General features: G+C 36.3%; 1 long non-coding RNA gene across 1 annotated transcript; it reads left to right on the top strand.

The window, feature by feature from the left end:
- Positions 1 to 8,068: 8,068 nt before the first annotated feature.
- LOC131599519 (uncharacterized) lies at positions 8,069 to 9,618 on the top strand. The gene is made up of 4 exons (XR_009282816.1): positions 8,069 to 8,617; positions 8,734 to 8,806; positions 8,943 to 9,316; positions 9,436 to 9,618. It is a non-coding gene; the product is annotated as an uncharacterized LOC131599519 (long non-coding RNA).
- Positions 9,619 to 10,541: the final 923 nt, after the last annotated feature.

Raw genomic sequence — 10,541 nt, 5'->3', positions numbered from 1 at the left:
ACTGTAACACCCCTTTCTAACCCCACGGCAATTAATAAGTTTATTCAGAGTACATGAAAATAAGGGTGCCACAATTCAAAGATTAATTAAAAATCGTTCAGTTATGTCATGCATTCATTGGGGCACTCATCATCTATTAAAAATATTTCATGTTAACACAGCGGAAATCAAATCATACGGATTAAGTTTAACATCTATAAAACTTATCCTTTAAAACATAACCAGAGTTATAAACCATAAACTCTAAACATCGCGTCCTCAGTGTTACAAATATCAGAGCATGACACCTGACGCTAACTAAATAACTGACTCATGAGCTAATCCTCACCGAGTCAAACAGCCGTTATCCTTAATATGAAAATGACAACATGTAAGGGTGAGTCTCATCATAATTAACAAATGTTATAAGGCTATAAAGCAATAACACATCATAGCTGCATCGTTCACCCAATTATTTCATAAGCAGACATTCAGACAAGTTTTATCATCACAAAACAATCAACCAACACATCATTAATAATTATAACACTAGAATACATCCAATCTTGTTATAAAAATATGCATATGTATGAACTGACACTATGCATGTGATACCAACATCATCAAATGGGAATAACCCATGACCGATCCAACATCATTAAGATACGGCCCTGCCAGCACAGATTCCACACAATGGGAATCATGCCCTTCACAGATCCAACACATCATCATGGATACAGCATCAACAATGAATATGAATGAATGCAAACATACATGAACATACTTATACCATCGTCAAGTCTAATGAGTAGCATCATCCAATACTCATTTCATCATAATCATCATCATCAAGCATGTTTATATATATATATATATATGCATCATTCAATCACAATCACATCATTAATCATCACATAGATTATTTCACAAGGTTTGTTTAGCTCAAAATGACACACGAAACGGACCAACGGTTCAAAAGTTATGCATCTTTAAACTTTTCAAAAATGGTCTGTCACTAACAGCACGCGGCGCCAACATAGGTTCGCGGCGCGAACTGAGCGTCTCAAAACTCCTTGGCTCTCTGCCAAGCACTTCGCGGCGCAAACATGTGCTCGCGGCGCGAACTGAGTGAACCAAAACTTCCTGGCTTTCTGCCAAGCAGTTCGCGGCGCGTACCCTGGGACGCGGCGCGAACTGGCGATTTTCAGAAACCCCCAATCGCAGAAAACAACATTCTACACATTCCAAACTCACTCAATCCATACCAGTACGAACTTAAGGAAATGAAATGCACATACAACACGAAATACACATCATAATACACCAATTACGCATCAATTGAGATCATAACAACACACACATCATGGATTCAAACATAGGGATCAAACATCATACAATTTGACTCAATCCCTAAATCTATCATATGACTCAATCGACCCGAATTCTACATCTATTCAGTATTATCAACCCCTAACCCGATAATAGATGTTAACGAGATAAGTCCCCCACTTACTGTAGCCAAGAATCTGGACTTTTCCCCTTCTTCTCCATCAAACCCGTAAGCCTCTTTTCTTCACTTTCAGCAAGAATCCCCAATCTTCAAACTCGCTTATCTCCCTCATCGAGAACCTCCCTGACACGAATTAATATATCAAATCGAAGGAAATTTTTTGTAGAATCCGAATCTTTGAGAATTACCCGATTTGGAGCTACGAGCAGAAAGTTATGGTCCGTTTCGTGATGGCTGCACCATGAATACGAAAATGCTTTTTTCCATGACTTCTCCATCTCTCCCTATTAGGTTTTTCTCCTCTATTTCTCAAATTCCTCTTATTTTATTGTTTTATGAAAACATAACATAATTTATTAATAGGCTCCTTCACATTAACACCCCCACATTACTAACTCCATCAATGGCCCAACAACTAACATTTTATTATTTCCAATTAATTTCAATAAAATGCTAATTTCAAATAATTAATTTAAAACTTAATTAAATTAATTAAATAAGAGTTTTCGGGTTGTTACAACTCTCCCCCACTAAAAGAGTTTTCGTCCTCGAAAACATACCTCAAGTGAAAAGTTCCGGATAGGAGTCCTTCATCTGACTCTCCAGTTCCCAGGTAACATTTCCCTAGTCGATCCTCAAAATTCATCTGCCATAACCAACAGAAGCATGTCTCATGCATTCAATCGCAACTCTTACGTCGCATTCGACCACCCCAAAGGTGTACCACTCGCTATATCTCCAAAGGTTAACGACAGTGAAACGTCGAGGTGCGATCCATACAATACGCTCAATAATTGAATAATACAATTACACAATCCATGGTATGATCACAATTGATCAACAATGCAGTAATGGATTCCATCTACCGAACATACCAGCCTTAGACACGCTTTTCCATCTGAGCGATATGGTAATACTTACACTTTTCACCAACCGCTTCCTTCAAGAAACTCAATAATAATATTCCTATATCATTGGATTTCAACTTTCTAACTCCTCTTACGTCACACCAGCAATTATCCAACACGTTACATTCCGCTTTTGCTGCGCTACTCTGATTTACTCATTACAATCATCATCACCAGCTAGATTTACTTAGTCTTACCCAATTCTGATTCTCTTTACTCATTCGTTTAAAATCCTCCTTTACCACACATGGTACTAATTTACCACTTAGCAATACTTACACGTACTAAAAACAAATTCCTGAGTTACTACATCTATTAAAACATTCCCACCATCGGAACGAGTACACACAAGTAGTTATAATCACGCTCATCAGCCTCAATATACCATTGCTTACAAAATAGCTCAACTGAGTCCCTCTCTCTACTAAGAATCAAATCAACTTCGTCCTTCATAGGGTATAATTCCTCATTATATCTGGAAATCTACATAACACCTTACAACAGCATAGAAATTATTATAGCATCATATAGTATCAACTCAACGTCTTAACTTCGCCGAATACATACTCGTCAACCTTGTACAACCATAATAACATATTCATCATCTCGGCAATTATTCAAAAAAATTCTAATTCTATGATACCACATCGTTACATCCAGTAGATCCTAAATCCAACATATAGATCAATACATGTTCTCCACGTAGGCTCCCGACGTATTAATTCCTCACTGCCCACGAGTAGTACTCATAATATTACTCCACATCACACTTTCGTTGTGCGACTCCGATTACCGGTATTAAGTCACCGTCCAATACGTTGCACTCTTTCATATTCACTTCTTCATAAGTTCCCACAATATGGTGAGTGAATATTCTCACGGCTTAGCATTCATCACATCTTATACCATTAAGGTAACAAACAATCTCACACCATCTATATAATTCCGTCTACTATCAACAAGAGATTAAGGGTGATCAAGTCCTCAATTTGTCAATAGATAGCCGACAACCATATTTAAGCATAAACTGTCGTTACTACATAATAGTGTCCTTTCTGAGTTTGCAATCAAACTCATTTACATCGTCATAGTCCAATAATTCACTGCGGTGTCTTCTTCTATAATATTCTTTCAAAGCTCCAAAAACATCAGGAACACAAACCCGATCACCAAACTACATTATACTATGCTCGTCGATTCTGAATTCACTGCCTTTACCTCGGTAATTCAAAGTCAACTTATCGATCGACTCAACATCAGTTTTCTGACCTCCTCTAATCTCATCAAGAATACCACTAGTCAGCTTTAGCATACCCAATCTAACACTATTAGGAGTACCTTTGCATACCAACTCAAATCTCGGAATTGTTCAATCAAATCCAATTCTCGCACCATTAGCATAGGCATGTGTAAGGACTTCCTGCTTAACGCATCAGCAACTACGTTCGCTGTACTCGGATGGTGATTCAGTTTAAAATCATAATCTAACAAAAACTCTAACCATCTTCGTTGCCTCATATTAAGCCCTTTCTGATCGAAGAGGTACCTCAGACCCTAATGATCACTAAACACTTCGAATCTCGAACCAGATAAATAATGTCACCGCAACTTCAAAACAAAACCACGGCTGCCAACTCTAAATCATGAGTCGGATAATCCCTTTCATACACTTTGAGTTGTCTCGACGCATAAGCTACTACTTGTTGACTTTGCATCAATACACCACTCAAACCCATCAATGACGCATCACAAATACGACTTCAACCGTTCTAAAGTGTAATTCACCTTTACTACTAATCCAATCCTCACAAAGATCCATCGGCACTCAAATCATCTATATTACCGAACATCTCCTCCACTTATTCATCAACAACATGTTCTACTCAACTTCGTTTAAAACAATCCCGGTAGTAGGCATTCCTATTCAACAAGTTCCACGCTTCCTTAACCGACTTCAGAATATCTCCTCATAGGATCAATCTACTGTATTTATAACTCTCCCATAATGTAGAACATAATCTCTCCTCTTCATAGGTTCAAACGGCACGTTAATCCGACACTCGGAACTCAAGATATGAATTTTCCAATCGTTGTCCAAAAATGCAACACCGACATCATGCATCAACACTCTATACGATATATCCAAAACTCCTCAATTGGTACATTTAATTCCTAAAATTGCTTCTCAACAAAGCTTTTAATTATTCCTTCAATCCGTTCAACTCTGACACTGATATCCCGTGCAGTACCAACAAACAAATCTAGTTCTAAGAGAAAGCGTAACCGCAACTTCACCTCTTTCCAATATCATTCTGTCACAATTAAATATGTTACAGCTGCTGCAACCATTTTTATAACAGAGTTCATCTCGTTAGCTTTCCGTTGCTTCAAACGGAACTCAAATCGGATGTCCAGAAGTCCAGTTATGAATTTTCGAAGTTTCATAACGATTCAGCAACTTTCCTGCGTTTTGCTTGCGGAAATTCCACTCCGAAACTCATCCCCTTCAAATCAATCGCATTCTATGCAGCCCCTTATCATATCTCTTTGCTTTCAAACATTCTTACAACTTGAGCAACACATTCCATCACCGAAGTTCGTTTTCTGAAGCATCACGACAACAATCCTCTTTGCAAACTTGCAACTGAACCTCTTCCGAGATGCAAGGCTACTCAACTGACAACTTCGCAGTACACCAGCAGAGTTGATACATTGCAACTTTCTAATTTTCATCTCCTACAAATAATCATCAATTACATCTAATCATCCTCCTTCAAGATGCTCCAACTTAATTACCAGTCAAGTCTTAATTCCAAGTCACCTTCAATTCGGGAAACAACAAACTCCAACAACGCTTGCACTGTTGCCAACAACAGCCTACTGAACCAATCATCTTACAACAGAAACATAACTGAGAAGTGAAGCTTCTCCCCCACTTGTTTCAATCCAACACCTGTAACAAAACAAATAAGTACCGACAGTGATTCACTCACATGTCGCGTACCAAGGGATAAAACACCGACAGTATACAACTGTCGCGTAACTCAACTGACTCGACAATTGGGCGGACGGACCGACCTGCTCTGATACCACTATTGTAACACCCCTTTCTAACCCTGCGACAATTAATAAGTTTATTCAGAGTACATGAAAATAAGGGTGCCACAATTCAAAGATTAATTAAACATCGTTTAGTTATGTCATGCATTCATTGGGGCACTCATCATCAATTAAAAACATTTCATGTTAACACAACGGAAATCAAATCATACGGATTAAGTTTAACATCTATAAAACTTATCCTTCAAAACATAACCAGAGTTATAAACCATAAACTTAAAACTTCGCGTCCTCAGTGTTACAAATATCAGAGCATGACACTTGACGCTAACTAAATAACTGACTCATGAGCTAATCCTCACCGAGTCGAATAGCCGCTATCCTCAATCTGAAAATGACAACATTTAAGGGTGAGTCTCATCATAATTAACAAATGTTATAAGGCTATAAAGCAATAACACATCATAGCTGCATCGTTCATCCAATTGTTTCATAAGCAGACATTCAGACAAGTTTTATCATCACAAAACAATCAACCAACACATCATTAATAATTATAACACTGGAATACATCCAATATTATTATAAAAGTATGCATATGTATGAACTGACACTATACATGTGGTACCAACATCATCAAATGGGAATAACCCATGACCGATCCAACATCATCAAGATACGGCCCTGCCAGCACAGATTCCAAACAATGGGAATCATGCCCTTCACTGATCCAACACATCATCATGGATACAGCATCAACAATGAATATGAATGAATGCAAACATACATGAACATACTTATACCATCGTCAAGTCTAATGAGTAGCATCATCAAATACTCATTTCATCATAATCATCATCATCAAGCATGTTTATATATATATATATATATATATATATATATATATATGCATCATTCAATCAAAATCACATCATTAATCATTACATAGATTATTTCACAAAGTTTGTTTAGCCCAAAACGACACACGAAACAGACCAACGGTTCAAAAGTTATGCATTTTTAAACTTTTCAAAAATGGTCTGTCACTAACAGCACGCGGCGCCAACATAGGTTCGCGGCGCGAACTGAGCGTCTCAAAACTCCTTGGCTCTCTGCCAAGCACTTCGCGACGCAAACATGTGTTCGCGGCGCGAACTGAGTGAACCAAAACTTCCTGGCTTTCTGCCAAGTAGTTCGCAGCGCCAACCCTGGGACGCGGCGCAAACTGGCGATTTTCATAAACCCCCAATCGCAGAAAACAGCATTCTACACATTCCAAACTCACTCAATCCATACCAGTAAGAACTTAAGGAAATGAAATGCACATACAACACGAAATACACATCATAATACACCAATTACGCATCAATTGAGACCATAACAACACAAACTTCATGGATTCAAACATAGGGATCAAACATCATACAATTTAACTCAATCCCTAAATCTATCATATGACTCAATCGACCCGAATTCTACATCTATTCAGTATTATCAACCCCTAACCCGATAATAGATGTTAACCAAATAAGTCCCCCCTTACTTTAGCCAAGAATCTGGACTTTTCCCCTTCTTCTCCATCAAACCCGTAAGCCTCTTTTCTTCACTTTCAGCAAGAATCCCCAATCTTCAAACTCGCTTATCTCCCTCATCGAGAACCTCCCTGACACGAATTAATATATCAAATCAAAGGAAATTTCGTGTAGAATACGAATCTTCGAGAATTACCCGATTTGGAGCTACGAGCAGAAAATTATGGCCCGTTTCGTGATGGTTGCACCATGAATACGAAAATGCTTTTGTCCATGACTTCTCCATCTCTCCCTATTAGGTTTTTCTCCTCTATTTCTCAAATTCCTCTTATTTTCTTGTTTTATGAAAACATAACATAATTTAGTAATAGGCTCCTTCACATTAACACCCCACATTACTAACTCCATCAATGGCCCAACAACTAACATTTTATTATTTCCAATTAATTTCAATAAAATGCTAATTTCAAATAATTAATTTAAAACTTAATTAAATTAATTAAATAAGAATTTTCGGGATGTTACAAACACCGTATAAAAATACGGTTAGATATACATTTTGTTTTCTTAATAATTTTTTTGTATGCTTTGATTTTTGTGCAACACTAAATAATTATATGCATTCGGTGTAAATGTCATACGGTGTAGGAAAACTAGTGAACACATATGCTATATTTGATTCTTCTCGAGGCGTCATGTAACATGAAAAGATACTACATATCCATGTATACATTTGGTATCCAAAATTGATTATTAGTACATATGTATGGTTGGATTATAGTTTTGGTAGCCAAAGTTCATAAACTAAAGAGTTAAAAGCTAAATACCTTAATCTCTTATACTTTTAGTGTTATATTGGTATCTCATCTCAGTAACACTTGCAATGAAATCTTCAAATCTTATGCCATTCTCATATTTTCCAAATTGTCCAGTGTTATATCCATAGGCGACGCCAGCATCCGGCGACCTAGGGCAGTTGCCCGGGCTCTTCCTTCTCTCGCCGCCTGAACTTAAAAATCTCCTCGTACTAGTGGTCTCTCTCTCACTCAAGAAATCCAAATATCAGAGTCAATTCTCTCTCTCTCTCTCTCAAGAACAGGGATTGTGTTTAGATGGAGAATCGTCGCGAGTTCTCTTCTTCTTTTTCTTTTACTTTTAAGCTCAATTTTCGATGTAGAATCGTTATTGTGATGTTATTCATTGTTTTGCAGGTTGTGGTTTATGAATCAGTAAAGAATTGTTGTTGAATTTATCATTTCATGCTATGCACACCAAATGTTCGGTGAAATGCTTGAACGATGTTCTTTTGCAAAATTTGAACCTGCTAATGGTTTATCTTTTTACATGACAAGTTACTTCTAAACAGGTGGAACCTGCAATTCTTGTTCTCTTGGCCAATCAGTGCAAAAAGTTTTTCTGATATTTTCAATTGCTCCTCCTTTCATTATAGAACTCTGCAGTATTATGCAACAACTATAGATCTATAACTGAACCTTGTAATTGAACACTTTGAAAATCATTTTGGGCAAATGTTCCTACGATTGTTACTTTTTCTTGCTACTTTATAAGGTTGGTGATCCAGCTCAACTTCCAGCAACTATAATTTCAAACATTGCCAAAAATCATGGGTAAGCAATTATGTCGGGGGTAGTTGTATTGATTTGATACATTAGCCCAATCTTTTCTAAAGAGAGACCTAAATTTGGTGTCTTTTATGTTTCATGAACTTCATATATGGCACAAGCTTATGTGAAAGAATGAAGCAGGCTGGTTATCCCATTAAAATTCTGAAGACATGATATCGAATGCATCCGGAGGTTAGTGCATATGTTTAGCAAACTTCTGCGAAATTCTAAAGACCTAATGTGTATTCTCCCTCATTTTCGGAGCGAAGTATTTTGATTTTGGCTTGATGTCTAATGCTCAAATTTTTATTATATTATGATTAAATAGATTAGAAGCTTCCAGTCTGAGGAGTTTTATGAAAACTCTTTGGAAGATGGGGATGACGTCAAATTACAGACAGTACGTGGCTGGCATGAATACCGCTTCTTTGGCCCATTCTCCTTTGATATACACGAGAGAGAAGTGGCTAAGCCACCTGGACATGGTTCATGGATAAATATTGCAGAAGTTGATTTTGTTCTACTCTTGTGTAAAAAATTGGTAACACTTTATCCGGGACTCAAGTCAGGCAACCAAGTTGCAATTATATCACCATACAGCCAAATAGCCAACAAGTCAAGCTCTTCCAACAACATTTTGAAGAGACTTTTGGTGTGTCAGCAGAGAAAATAGTGGATATATGTACTGTTGATGGTTTCCAGGTAAAATTGCTTAATGTTAATCATATGGTATCCTTCATATTCATAACTGCTCTAATGCCCTTCTTATAGTGGTTGACTCGTTAAATTTGGGACTGAAGTCTACTCTCATTTCTTTTCAGGACCGTGAAATGGACGTCGCCATATTTTCATGTGCCAGAGCAAGCAAATAGGATCCCATACCAATATAAGAAAAGTCGGTATAAGACTAATATTAGACATAAATTTTTGCCCAGGATTTATAATTTTTCTGGCTTCGCCACTGGTTATATCAACCTAGTAAAGAATGGAAAATATAAAAATAAACATCTTAAATTAGGTATGTTGCAGCTAAAAAAAATAAAAGAAGTTGCTACACTTGATGACATATAAATATAAATGTCAAGTATGGATATCAAATTCAAAAGGATTTATGAAACAAAATTATTAAATTATTTATAATTTAAATAGTATTTTAATACATTTAAAAGATATAAAAGATCCTTTAAACAAATTATTTACCGTTTGGAAGTCTAATTCAAGTACGTATTAAAGAAAGAAACAAAGTTACATAGTATTGAGTCTATTTCATTAAGACTATAGATAAATAATAACATTGTTATGCTTAGACATGGTGTCTAAATCTTCAATCTTTGATAATTAATAAAATGTTTCTAAACAGGTTTGGTAATATTTTGGTAATCTTCTAAATACACTCAAACCTCTTATCCATGACCTATTCAAGCTAGAGGAAGTAGAAAGAATCAATAACCAAAAAGTTTACATTTTTAACAAGTTTATATTTTCATAACTTTAGATGAATGGAGGTGAATAATAAAGGTGAGTAATCGTAGTCTTCATTCGTCTTCCTTCAAACGTGTATCTTTTTGGGAATTTTGTCTTCTGAGATTTCTAGGGTTCATGGTGCACGTCTTCATCTTCTCTTCTCCTTCAGTGTTTTTGTTTGATTATCAAACGAAAGAAAATAAAGGATACTAGGGTTCAAGGTGGTTCAAATGTTTTACAAAAAGTAATAACTTCAAATTAAACAAAAAAATCCATGTCATATTACTTAATGCCACCTAATTCTAGTTGAAATAAGCTTTGGAAGAATATAATAGAAAAAAAACATAATAAATATCATTAAAATAAATGTTTCAAAGATAAGACTTAAAGAAATAAAATGAGAGAGGACACAAAAACATAAATTTTCTCACAAACTGTTTTTCTCTGTGACTTGGATACTTTA

The sequence above is a fragment of the Vicia villosa genome, linkage group LG4, assembly GCF_029867415.1.
Source record: "Vicia villosa cultivar HV-30 ecotype Madison, WI linkage group LG4, Vvil1.0, whole genome shotgun sequence".
In the NCBI taxonomy this organism is placed as follows: domain Eukaryota; kingdom Viridiplantae; phylum Streptophyta; class Magnoliopsida; order Fabales; family Fabaceae; genus Vicia; species Vicia villosa.
Note: the sequence above shows the minus strand (reverse complement) of the source record. Positions and strands in the feature narration are given on the sequence as shown.